The sequence below is a fragment of the Physeter macrocephalus genome, chromosome 13, assembly GCF_002837175.3.
Source record: "Physeter macrocephalus isolate SW-GA chromosome 13, ASM283717v5, whole genome shotgun sequence".
Taxonomy (NCBI): Eukaryota; Metazoa; Chordata; class Mammalia; order Artiodactyla; family Physeteridae; genus Physeter; species Physeter macrocephalus.
The window spans coordinates 29,565,590-29,580,045 of NC_041226.1; the positions used below are offsets into that span (position 1 = coordinate 29,565,590).

At 33.2% G+C, this 14,456-nt stretch overlaps 1 pseudogene; it reads left to right on the forward strand.

Moving 5' to 3' along the window:
- Window positions 1-7,812: 7,812 nt before the first annotated feature.
- LOC102988644 (tubulin beta chain-like) lies at window positions 7,813-9,141 on the forward strand (annotated as a pseudogene).
- The last annotated feature ends 5,315 nt before the right edge of the window (window positions 9,142-14,456 follow it).

The following is a 14,456-nucleotide window of genomic DNA, read 5'->3' on the forward strand; positions in this document are numbered from 1 at the left end:
ACCAATTTACATTTCCACCAACAGTATAGAAGGGTTTCCTTTTCTCCACATCCTCACCAACATTTGCTATTTGTGGTCTTTTTGCTGATAGCCATCTGACAGGTGTGAGGTGATACTTCATTTTTATTTTGAGTTGCATTCTCTAGTAATTAGTGATTTTGAGTATCTTTTCATGTGCTTGTTAACTATCTGTATGTCTTCTTTGGAAAGATGTCTATTCAGTTCTTCTCCCCATTTTTTGATTGGGTTGTTTGTTATTTTTATTTTTTGATATTGAGTTGTATAAGCTATTTTTATATTTTGGACCTTAACATTTTGTCAGTCATATAGTTTGCAAATATTTTCCCCCATTCTGTAGGTTGTCTTATAGTTTTATGGATGTCTTCCTTTGCTGTGCAAAAGCTTTTAAGTCCCATTTGTTAATTTGTACTTTTGGTTCTTTTTCCTTAGGAGATAGATAAAAAGAAAATATTTCTACAATTAATGTCCAAGAGTTCTCTGCGTATGTTCTCTTCTAGGAGTTTTATGGTTTAATGTTTTACATGTAGGTCTTTAATCCATTTTGAATTGTCTTTTGTATATGGTGTGAGTAAATGTTCTAACCTCATTCCTTTACATGTATGTGCTCAGATTTCCCAGCACAAGATATTGATGAGGCTATCTTTTCTCCATTGTATATTCTTGTAGGTTAACTTTGTTGTAGATTAACTGACCACAGGTGTGTGGGTTTATTTCTGGGCTGTCTATTACTTTCCACTGATCTATGTATCTGTTTTTTGGGCCAGTATTATACTGTTTGGATTACTTTAGCTTTGAAGTATAGTCTGAAGTCAGGGAGGGTGATACCTCCAGCTTTTTTCTTTTTTCTCAAGATTACTTTGGAAATTCTGGGTTTTTATGGCTCCATCTAAATTTTAAGATTATTTGTTCTAGTTCTGTGAAAAATGTCATGGGTATTTTGTTAGAAATTGCATTGAATCTGTAGATTGTAGTATGGCCATTGTAACAATATCAATTCTTCAAATTCAAGAGCCCAAGGTATCTTTCCATGTCTTTATTATCATCTTCAACCTCCTTCATTAATATTTTATAGTTTTCAGAGTTTGGTCTTTCACCTCCTTTGTTAAGTTTATTCCTAGGTATTTTATCTTTTTGATATGATTTTAATTTTTTTATTTCTCTTTCTGATTGTTTATTATTAGTGTATAGACAAGCAACAGTTTTCTGTATATTAATCTTGTATCTTAGAACTTTACTGATTTCATTTATTAGGACTAAGAGTTTTCTGCTGGACAGTTAAAGGTTTTCTATATAGAGTATCCTGTCACCCGAAAGTTTAAATTCTTAACTTCCAATACGGATTCTTTTTATTTCGTTTTCTCATCTAATTGCTCTGACAAGGATTTCTCATACTATGTGTAATAAAATTGGCAAGAGTGGACATCCTTGTCTTGTTACTGAATTTAAAAGAAAGACTTTCAGATTTTTATTGTTGAGTATGATGTTAACTGTGGGTTTGTCAAAACTTGCCTTTATTATGTTGAAATATGTTCTCTCCATACAAACTTTGATGAGAGTTTTTATCATGAATGGATGTCAAATGCTTTTTCTGCCTCTATTGAAATGATCATGAGATTTTTATTCTTTTTTTTGTTAATGTGGTGTATCACACTGGTTTGCAAATATTGAAACATCCTTGTGTCTCTGGAATAAATCCAACTTGATCATGGTGTATGATCCTTTTTTATATATTGTTGGATTCAGTTTGTTAATATTTTGTTGAGAAATTTTGCATCTATATTCATCCAAGATATTGGTTTGTCATTTTTTTTTTTGTAATCTCATTGTCCGGTTTTGATATCAGGGTAATCATGGCTTCATAGAATGAATTTAGGTGTGCTCTGTCCTCAACCTTTTGGAATACTTTGTGAAGGATAAGAATTAACTCTTCTTTATATGTTCAGTAAAATTCCCCTGTGAAGCTGCCTTGGACTTGGCCTTTTGTTTTTTGGTTTTTTTTTTTCATTACAAATTCAATTGCACTACTAGTAATATGCCTGTTCAAATTGTCTATTTCTTCTTGATTCTGTCTTGGCAAGTTATATGTTTCTAGAAATTTGTCCATGTATATTAGCTTTTCCAATTTGTTTGCATATACCTATTTGGGGTATTCTCTTATGCTTTTTTTGTAGCTCTGTGGAATGTTATATATTTATCCTCTTTCATTTCGTATTTTGTTTATTTGGGTGCTCACTATTTTCTTCTTAGTGAGCCTAGCTAAAAGTTTATCAATTTTTTTTATCTTAAAAAACACTCATTTTTTCATGGATCTTTTCTATTGCTTTTTCTTTTTATTCCCTATTTTATTTATTTCCTCTCTAATATTTTATTTCCTTCCTTCTGCTGACTTTTGGCTTTTTTTTTTTCCTAATTACTTTAGGAGGTAGGTTAGGTTGTTTTTGAGGGGTTTTTTTGTTTGTTTGTTTGTTTGTTTCTACAGGAAGGCCTGTATAAACTTGGTATAAACTTCCCTCTTAGAACTAGTTTTGCTGCATCCCATAGATTTTGGAGAGTTGTGTTTTCATTTTCATTTGTCTTAAGGTATTTTCTGATTTCTTTTTTGATTTCTTCATTAAGCCATTTGTTTTTTAGTAGCATGTTGTTTATTCATCAACTGTTTTTTCTTTTCCAATTTTTCTTCCTGTGATTGATTCTAGTTTCATACCATTGTGATCTGAAAAAATACTTGATAATTTCTATCCTCTTAAGTTTGTAGAGACTTGTTTTGTGGTCTAGCATATGATCTACCTTACAGAACATTCCATGTGCACTTGAAAAGAATATGTATTCTGATGTTTTGGGATGTAAAGTCCTATGGATTTCTATTAAGTCAAAATGGTCTATTGTGTCATAAGACTGGTATTATCTTATTGATGCTCTGTCTGGATGAACTGTCTATTGTCGTAAGTGGGTTGTTAAAATCTCCTATTGTTATTATTTTATTGCTAATTTCTCCCTTTATGACTGTTAATATTTGCTTTATATATTTAGGGGCTCCTGTATTGGGTCCATATATGTTAATGGGTGTAATATCCTTTTCTTGTATTGATCCCTTTATCATTATATAATGCCTTTCCTTGTCTTCAGTTAGGGCCCTTGTTTTGAAGGCATTCTGCCTGATATGAGTATTGCTACTTCAGCTTTCTTGTTGTTTCCTTTTGTATGAAACATATTTTTCCATCCCCTAATTTGCAGTTTGTGTGTGTCGTTAGCTCTAAAATTAGTCTCTTGTAGACACCATATAGATGGGTCTTATTTTATTTTATTTTATTTTATTTTTAAATCCAGTCAGCCACCCTAAATCTTTTGATTGGAGAATTTAGTCCATTGACATTTAAAGTAGTTATTGATAGGTGTGTGCTTATTGCCATTTTATTACTTGTTTTCTGGATGTTTTTGTAGTTCTAAGTTCTTTTTTCTTCTTTTTGTTTCTTCCCTTTTTGTTTGATGATTTTCTTTAGTATTATGCTTGTGTTCTTTTTAGTTTTTGTGTATCTATTGTAGGTTTTTAATTTGTGGTTACCATGGGGTTCATATATATTTACCTATAACTATGTAGACTTGTTTTAAACTGGTAGTTATTTAAATTCAAACATACTCTAAAAGATCAACATTTTTACCCTCCTTCCCCATGTTTTGTCTTTTTGATGTCATATTTCACATATTTATGTTTATCTCTTAACTGGTTATTGTAGTTATAGTTGTTTTTACAGTTTTGTTTTGTTTTTTATTGTCCTTTAATCTTTGTACTGGCTTATTTAAGTGCTTGATCCTTAGTCCTTATATATATTTGCCTTTCTTAGTGAGATTTTTCTCTTTCCTATAGATTTTTACTTATTTTTCACTTAGAGAAAACACTTTAAAACTTATTTTAGGGTACGTTTAGTGTTGATAAATTCTTTTACTTTGTGCTTGTCTGAAGAGTTCTTTATGTTTCCTTCTATTCTAAATGATATATTTTTTTTTATGGAAAGGCATTTTATTTTATTTTTCTTTTTTATGGAAAGGCATTTTATTTATTTATTTATACAGGTCAATCTCAAACTCCCAATCTATCCCTCCTCTCCTCCCTTCCCCACCACCGATGGTAACCATAAGTCTGTTCTTCAAGTCTGTGAGTTTTGTAAATAAGTTCATTTGTATCATTTTTTTTAATATTCCACATGTAAGCAATATCATGTGATATTTAGCTTTCTCTGTCTGACTTACTTCACTTAGCCTGATAATCTCCATGTCCATCCATATTGCTGCAAATGACATTATTTCATTCTTTTTAGTAGCTGAGTAATATTCCTTTGTATGTATGTATCACATTTTCTTTATCCATTCATCTGTTGATTGTTTCCATGTCTTGGCTCTTGTAAAGAGTGCAGCAATGAATATTGAGGTACATGTATAGTTTCAAACCATATTTGATATGGTAATGATACTCTTGCTAGGTATCCTGGGTTGCAGATTTTCCTTTTTAGCAGTTTGAATATATCATTCCGCTCCTTCTGGCCTGCAAAGTTTCTGCAGAAAAATCAGCTGATAACTTTTTTGGGGTTCCTTTGTATAAGATTATTTGCTTTTCTCTTGCTGCCTTTAGAATTCTCTTTTTAACCTTTTGCCATTTTAATTATGATATGTCTTTGCCTGGGTTGTTTGGTTTATTCTTCTTTGGGGACCCTCTGTGCTTCCTGTATCTGGATATCTGTTTCCTCCATCATGTTTGGGAAATTTTCAGCCATAATTTCTTCAAATATATTTTTGATCCCCTTCTCTCTCTCTTCTCTTTCTGGGACTCCTATAATGCAAATGTTGGTATGCTTCATGTTATTCCAGAAATGTCTTCTTCTTTTTTTTTTTTTTTTTTTCTTTTTGCTGTTCTAATTGGGTGATTTCCTTTACTTTGTTTTCCAGAGTACTTCTGTTTATCACCTAGTCTGCTATTAATGCCTTCTAGTATGTTTTTCATTTCAACTATTGTATTCTTTAGTTCTGACTGGTTCATTTTTATGCTTTCTATTTCCTTTTTAAAATTCTCACTGTTTTCATCTGCTTTTTTCTCTAATTCATTTAACATTCTATTAGCATGATTTGCATTCTTTATCTAGTTTATTGCTTATTTGTTTCATTATTTATTTTTTCAGTTCTTTTAGTTGAGACCAGTTCCTTTGACATTTCGTTTTGCTTAACTTTCTCTGCCCCTATGAATTTAGGTGAAATGATTACCTACTAAGTCTTGAAGCAAGCATTGTTCTTAAGTGGCAACATCCTGCCTTTGGTGGGAGAGCTGGATTTGACATGGATACCAGTCACATCCTTCCTCAGTGTGTGCTAGCAGCTATTACTTGGTAGGGAGTGGGGCTGGAGATGAAGGAGTTAGAACTGGAGCCAGGTGTAAGGTGGATTTCCCCTCTTCTCAGTGGCCATCACCACCCTATTGGTGGCAAGGTCTGATTCCAAGTTGCTGGAGCAGAAGACATGAGGGTCAGGCTTGAGCTGGCTTTGTTCCCTTGAAGTGATTTTTTCCCCCTCTCCCAGTACCAGAACACTTACCCCAGTGGGAAGGAGTGCTGATGCAAGTGGGATCCATGTGGACTGTCAGCTCATGTTGGCTGCACACAGAGTTTGGAGCTGTCTTTATTGCACCAGTGAGCTGCCTGTGCAGCTGTCAGCAGTTGTTCCTGTTGCTTTGCTCAGACACAGCCTCAGGTCTAAGTCCCCTTTGTCCCTCACTGTCAATTACTTCCCCAGGATAAAATTGAGAATTCTATAACAACAACAACAACATTTTCACATAATTCCAATAGAATAATCTTTTTGAAATATTCAAAGACTTGCTGCATACTTTAAAAAAATGTGTCAAGATCAAAATCCCAGTAAAGCAAAATGGTATAATAAACAGAACACAACTAATAAATGATTTGAAATAAGATTTAATGGCCTTGACATTTATGATAGCAAAAGAACAATGGATAAGTATGCATTTAATTTATTCATAGAAGGAAACAAAAATAATTCTGCTTAAAAACCAATAAAACTTAAGGAATTTTTTTAAGAGGTAATTAAATTTTCTAGGCATGTGATATAAAATAGGCTGGAAAAAGTTTTTAACCTTTGGAAAAATAGAAGAAGAAAGGTATGATTTGTAAGGATTTGTTGTATGTATTAATTTTTCCTTTTAATCACTAGAAATCAATAAACAATCTATTTCTGATTTGGAGTTGTTGAGATATCTAGGAAAATAATAAACTTATTTGGAGTAAAAACACTATGAATAAAAACAAGATATGTAGGGTATACTTTGACAAAGAAAATATAACTTCCTAAAAAGTAAAATAATAATAAAAAAAAAGCAAGGAACCATAAAACAACATTACCAGCAGAAGCAACAATATTTTAAAAATTTAAAACCACTTAGAATTAATACCAATTTAAAATTTTATATAATAATATGTACTTAAAGAAGATTTTTCTCATATGGGTAATATAAGACCAAGTAAAAGTCAAATCTATTTGATGTCCACAAGAGCAATGACTAAAACAAAGAAAAAATTAAAAATTGACAAATGTAGAGCAGGATAATTTTTAATTGGTTGTCATATTAATATTTGAGATATTTGAATTAAAATGTAAAAAACACTTTTTTCACAGAAAAAAGTATCATTATTTAAAATGTGCAATTACAAAAAAGTTTAATTTTCTTGAAATGTGTATAAGGAAAATAAACGCAGACATATACACACCACATATACACACAGTAAAAAAATTTTAGGGAGTACAAAGTTAACAAAAGAAACATTTTATGTTTGTTAATGTATTTTAACCTATTCCTTCCAGCCCTTGACATATCAAAGAGATAAAAATAAACAATATTTAATAAAATTTCAATATATATTAATTTTAGTATTGTTTTGTACTAAAATCTACACCTCGTAGAGAATAAATCATGCATGTAAGCTTCCAAGAAACTTTTTACAAAGCCTAACTATATTTTATGCCTAGAAATAACATTAAGCAATTCAAAAAAATATTATATTATCTTAATGAAATTAATTTAGAAATTAAAGTATAATGACTTAAAAAAGCAAAAAAAGAAAAAAAACAATATTCACCTAAATTATATGGGTATTACAGTATACACTCTTATATGAATGAATTTAAGGGTCTAGTAAAAATTATGATTAATACATATTTGTAAAGTAAAGATAATGAGAAACATATCTGTGAAAAAAATGGTATGTAATCAAGGTATAACAATGGACAATTTCAAAATTGTGTTACTACAAAGAAAGTTTTGTTACAAATAAAGACAAAATAATAGAAAATAAATATATAGAAAGGTTAAATAGCGCTATAATGATTGCAAATAAAATATTATAACAAGTTATATTATTTCTACTATCTCTTTCAAATATTAAATATATATGGTGACATCAATAGCAAGAATTTTTAAAGATAGGAATTTTTATAGACACTATTTCAAAATATATAACACATTTTAAAATGTGAAAATAATTTCAATAATAAAATGTATTTCTAGAAAATGGAATTACAGTTCTTATAGGTAGTAAATTGTGGTATTAGAAAGAAAAATCCTCTCTCAGAATCTTCCTGATGCCACATTCATATCTTCCTTCTCCAGCCTCCGGGGACCATTCCATCCTTCCAGCCTGTGACCAGCAGCAGAGAAAAACTAATTACATATCATTTTCTTGTCCAATACACACCTTGACGCAAGCAAAAAAATTAGAATAAATTTTAACAATGAGGGAAATTGTGCACATCCTGGCCTGTCAATGTGGCAACCTAATTGGTGCCAAGTTCTGGGAGGTGATAAGTGATGAACATGGCATAAACCCTACTGACACCTATCATGGGATAGAGACCTGCAGTTGGACCACATCTCCATGAACTACAATAAAGCCACAGGTGACAAATATATTCCTCGTGTCATCTTGGTGGATCTAGAACCTGGGACCATGGATTCTGTTCACTTAGGCCCTTTTGGTCAGATCTTCAGACCAGACAATATTGTTTTTGGTCAGTCTGGGGCAGGCAACAATTGGGCCAAGGACCACTACACAGAGGGGCCCGATCTGGTTAACTCAGTCATGGATGTGGTTCTGAAGGAGGCCAAGCACTGAGACTGCCTGAAGGGCTTTCAGCTGACCCACTCGCTGGGTAGGGGCACAGATTCTGGAATGGGCACCTTGCTCATCAGCAAGATCCTTGAAGAATATCCCAATGGCATCATGAAGTTTTCAGTGTGGTGCCCTTAGCAAATATGTCCGACACTGTAGCTGAGCCCTATAATGTCACCCTCACTGTCCATCAGCTGGTGGACAACACTGATGAGACCTACTGCATCCACAACCAGGCCCTTTACAACACCTGCTTCCGCACCCTCAAGTTGACCATGCCAACCTAAGGGGACCTGAACCACCTTGTCCTGGCTACCAAGAGTGGTGTCACCACCTGCCTCCACTTCCTTGGCCAGCTCAATGCTGACCTCTGCAAGCTGGCGGTCAACGTGGTGCCCTTACCATGTCTTCACTTATTCATGCTTAATATTTCCTCTCTAACCAGAAGTGGAAGCCAGCAGTATCGGACACTCACTGTGCCCGAGCTCACCCAGCAGATCTTTTATGCCAAGAACACAATGGATTCCTGTGACCTCCACCATGGCTGGTACCTCACCTTGGCTCCTGTCTTCCATGGGTGAATATCCATGAAGGAGGTGGATGAGCAGAAGCTCAACGTGTAGAACAAGGGCAGCAGCCACTTCCTGGAATTGATCCCCAGCAACATCAAGACAGCTAACTGCAACATACCACTCTGTGGTCTCAAGATTGCCATTGCCTTCATCAGCAAGAGCACGGCCATACAAGAGTTGTTCAAGCTCACCTGAGTGCAGTTCTCTGCCATGTTCTGCTGGAATGCCTTCCTCCACCGTACATAGGCCAGGGCAGGGGTGAGATGGAGTTCACCGAGGCGGAGAGCAACATGAACGACCTTGTCTCTGAATACCACCAGTAGCAAGATACCACTGCAGAAGAAGCGATTTTCGGTGAGGAAGCTGAAGAGGAGGCCTAAGGCCGAACCCCATCACCTAAGGCTTCTCAGTTCCCTCAGCCTTCTTCCTCAATCATCCCTTTCCTCTCCCTCAGAATTTGCGTTTTCTGACACAATTTTTTTTTTTTTGCTTATTTGGGAGGTGGGTAGAGGTTCCAGAACAGTGCCTCGCACATAATAGGCAATTGATAAATATTTGTTGTTTGTTGAATGTCTCCTCTCTCTTTCCACTTCTGGCGGAACCTTTTCTGCCATTCTGGGTAACACTGTATTTCCTTCTGGTGCCCATTCCTCCCATCTGTCCAGTTAACATTTCCCACTTCATTTTCAAGATAACTCATCAAGAAGCTGGGTCTTATCAAATCTCATTTAGAACCGTGGGCTGACAACCCAGTTAGATGACCACCATCCTAGGCCTGTGTGGTAGCCCATGACAAAGGAAACCAAGCAGCAGGTAGAAGTCCCTACAAGGAAGAGGTGGGGTTTTGAAGAGGGGCATACAGGCTATTGAAGTCCTAGTTTCCAGATATCTCCCCAGTCCTCTCTCAGCTTCTGGGGAGGTGTTAACAGTATTATCTCCATTTTCAGTCTCCTCCAAGCTCTGTCCTTGGTGGTTTCCTTTGCAGGGGTCTGACCCCCACCCTGTCAAGGGGGATCCTTCCCTCTTCCACTTTACCTCCTTTATAATGTTTGATTCTTTCCTTTACCCTGGTGGGAAAAAGGGGTCAAGAGGAGCAAGAGAGAGACTAGCCTTGGTCCCTAAGCTTCCAGAAAGCCCCTCCACAACCCTATCATTTCTTACAGAAAAAAATATATATCAGTCCTTCTGTACATATATGGAAATGTATGTGCTGTCATCTAAATGTCATTCCCCAGATAGGGGACAGGACACCTTCCATCTTTTGGCAACATCTCATCTCTTGCTTTTACTATTGCCTTTTCCCCCCTATCCTGCTTTTGTCCTATTCTACACTTCAGATTTCTAATTTTTGATGAACTTTTTGCTTTTTTTCATTTTGAAAAGATGACATTGCTCCAAGAGCCAAAAATAAGTGGGAATAGAAAAAAAAAGAAAGAAAGAAAGAAAGAAAGAAAGAAAGAAAGAAAGAATCTCAAGCCAAAAATAAATTTGGAAAACATAGGTTCACACTATGACTTATTTTATTAAACACTCTGATATGATCCATAATAGAATAAAACCTATTTTACAAATTAAATAACAGACATTTTTGCAGTGAGAGATATTTTTCCCCAAAGAACTTGCTCTAGTATATTTTGTAATCACTATATACATACCTAACTCTATTTGTGTTGACTGTAATAATCACAAACTATTTAGTGAAAAAGGAAGTGTACAAAATAATATGTGTATAGTTATCCGGTTTGTTGCTCCAAGAGCCAAAAATAAGTGGGAATAGAAAAAAAAAGAAAGAAAGAAAGAAAGAAAGAAAGAAAGAAAGAAAGAATCTCAAGCCAAAAATAAATTTGGAAAACATAGGTTCACACTATGACTTATTTTATTAAACACTCTGATATGATCCATAATAGAATAAAACCTATTTTACAAATTAAATAACAGACATTTTTGCAGTGAGAGATATTTTTCCCCAAAGAACTTGCTCTAGTATATTTTGTAATCACTATATACATACCTAACTCTATTTGTGTTGACTGTAATAATCACAAACTATTTAGTGAAAAAGGAAGTGTACAAAATAATATGTGTATAGTTATCCGGTTTGTGTAGAGCTAAACAGACAAATATATGTAAATATATATAACAGTAAACACATGTAACAAGATTTTAATAAATTGAATTTTCTTGGGGATTAACTTTAGAGTATGACCAAATTTCACATTCATTACGTTCCTATCTTGTGTGAAATTTTTAGGAGAATATACTATATTATTGTGAGAAAAATGGAGTTAAAATGACTTAATCATAACATTATTGCTCTTTGATTTATTCCTACATAATTTCATTAACCAACAGCATATTTTCTTAAAACTTTGTATCAACCTAAAAATAATATGACTTGTATATCTTTAAATAGCATGTTTACTTAAGAGTTAAATTTGTATTGTATGTGTCAATGCATTTCACAGAAATAAAATTTATGATTTAGTTATTAAGCACAGCATTCAGTTCCAATTTTTGTTGAGCACGTCTTTTATTTCTTTAGTAGTACATTTGTTACAATTGAATTGCCTACCAAAATTTTAAAAAACACATACACAAAGACATATGCACCCACATTCAAAATAGCTAAGCTCATATTTTTAGTTAGTGTGGCTGTCTTTTGTGAATTGATACCCTTGACTGAAATGTTTTGAGGAATTTTGCTGAAGTCTTCTATTAATCATGCAATCTTATGCATTTTCACAGCATGAAAAGTGAGTAAAATATTCATCTGTTTTACAACCCAGTACTGATTTTCAATGTTTTGTGTATTGTTGCTTTTTTTCCAACTAAAATCATATAAAGTTATTTGCTATAAAAATAAAATGGGACATATTGATAAAACATTAACCAAGTAACCAACTATCATTTTACCATATTCCAGAATGCCCTGCATGAGGGCAGTATGTACAATAATTATACATTTCCAAATAAAAGAAAAGTTTAGGAGTTGTCACTCAGATGTGTATGAAATAGAGAAATCGTTAAATGTTAAAGGTCAAAAATGGTCTAAAGGGTAAATGTCAGCAAATATATGATTTGTCCTATCTGGGGGAGTTTGCCTTCTGGATAAAAAACTTATGATTTTTTCCCCCTCTCTAATAGCATAAAGGTCAATGGGAAATCCAATGGGATAAATCAAGCAGGTAAGACCAGAGGAATAAAAGATTTTTTTCTTTTTTAGAATTTTAATTTAGATTTGACTCATCTGTATTTTTGCCTTTCTGAAATTAACTGTAGAGACACTATAACAAGCTAAGTATAAAAGATTTGTACAAGAAGTGATGAATTATGTGACCCCCTACATTTGCTACATAGAGAAGCTCATAATTTGGAGCCCCATTTATAAAAAGTCTCCTTTCCCATGACAGGAAATGGAGGACACACAAAGAACTGAAACCCAATTCCCACTCCTGTCCCTGCACTATTACTACCTTGGAAATATCTTATCTTCTTTTTTTAATCCTGGTTGTAATGAATATTTATTTTGGATGATTCTATGCAAGTTAACCAGAACTCCTAGTAAGAACTAAGGGCTTCAAGTTTCCAAGAGTGAAATGGACCTGGCTAGGGAATTTCTGGAATAATTATTCATGGCATTCCAAAGGAGACTGTTTAATAACCTACCCCATAACATAAATATATTCTTTATTTCAGGTCTGCCTTCTGTTGTTACCATCCCCTCAATTGTTAAGGATATATTTTCCTTCTTACTCACTATTGATAATCTCCCAGTATATCTCAGCAAAATTGCAAGGAGAATATGGAATTTTCCTTGAAATTTCTTTCCAAACATATCATGTGGATTTTTAAAATAAATATCTTCAACATCCAGATAAAACTGTATTAAGTTACCTAATTGCTGCTGATATTTAAGTTTAAATGCTTTGGTAGTTCTATTTTTAGCTTTTAAAGGAACCTCCATACTGTTCTCTATAGTGGCTGTACCAATTTTCATCCCCACCAACAGTGTATGAGGGTTCCCTTTTCTCCACACCCTCTCCAGAATTTATTGTTTATAGATTTTTTGATGATGATCCAGCAATTCCACTCCTGGGCACATACCCAGAGAAAAGTCTAATTCAAAAAGATACATGCACCCCAGTGTTCATTGTAGCACTATTTACAATAACCAGGACATGGAAGCAACCTAAATATCCATCAACAAAGAAATGTATAAAGAAGATGTGGTACATATATGCAAGGAATATTACTCAACCAAAAAAAGAATAAAATAATGCCATCTGCAGCAACATGAATGGACCTTGAGATTGTCATACTGAGTGAAATAAGTCAGGCACAGAAAAATAAATATATGATATTGTTTATATGTGGAATCTGAAAAAAAAAAAGGGTATAAATGAACTTATTTACAAAACAGAAGTAGAGTCATGGATGTAGAAAACAAACTTGTGGTTACCAGGGGATGTGGGGGAGGGATAAATTGGGACATTGAGACTAACATATACTCACTACTCTATCTAACATAGATAACTAATTATAACCTTCTGTATAGCACAGGGAACTCTACTCAATACTACGTAATGACCTATATGGGAAAATAATCTTAAAAAAAAAAGAATGGATATATGTATATGTATAACTGATTCTCTTTGCTGTACACCTGAAACTAACACAACATTGTAAATCAACTATACTGCAATAATTTTTTTTAAGTTTACATGATTTTTATCATTAAATCTATTTATATTAAATAACTATTTTATATTAAGTACAGTTTAAATATCTAAAATCTAACATTTCATAAATACAAATAAAATAGTATATTTTCTTCATAATTGAATGCTGTAAAAGTATAAAAAGCAACAAATAGTGCAAATTGTTTCATGGTAGCTGATAAACTGAAAATTAAGCAAAGATGAAATAAATGTTAACTGTTATAATGTAAAATAAACCTGATCATTCTTTTGAAAAATAACAATATTCAAGAATAAATACACTCCCTAAAATAGAAAAACTCAAGAGTTCTGATTCTTTAAGACGATATGAACTGAAAACCCTCCAGACTAGAATCATATTAAAAAGACTATATATTAGCAGGCAACATTCACCAGATCACTAATTGTTCAGTTACTGAACCCAACTTCTGAGAATCTACTAATTTCTGCCCCTTCTCTCTTCTTAGGAAGGCTCATCCATATCTGTGATTTTAAATGTCACCTCTATACCAAAATTTGGCAAACGTGTTTCTCACTTAAGATTTTTGTAAGCTTTAAATGTGTATGTACCAATTGCCCTTTTTTCCCAGGTACTTGAGGATCTAATTCAATCCTAGCACAAATAACTTTATTTCTTCATCCTTAAGAAACTAATTACTTAAGATAGAATTAAATTTTTATTTTTGTTCAGAACTCATACTTAATCTATTGCCAAAAGATATTCATTCTATTAGTGATGTAAAGCCATTTTCTTTCTTCAAACTCTATTGTCATTATGTTAAACCAAGACACCACCATGATTGTCTTTCAATAGTCTATTATATCAAAGTGTACATTAAAAATACATAATAATTCTAAGATATATTACATTTTAAGTGAAGTATATTGCCTACCATATGATGTACTTAGGGCAGATGTTTTACTTATTTATAGCAAATAATCTATTAGATATTACTAAAATATAAAAATTATCATGG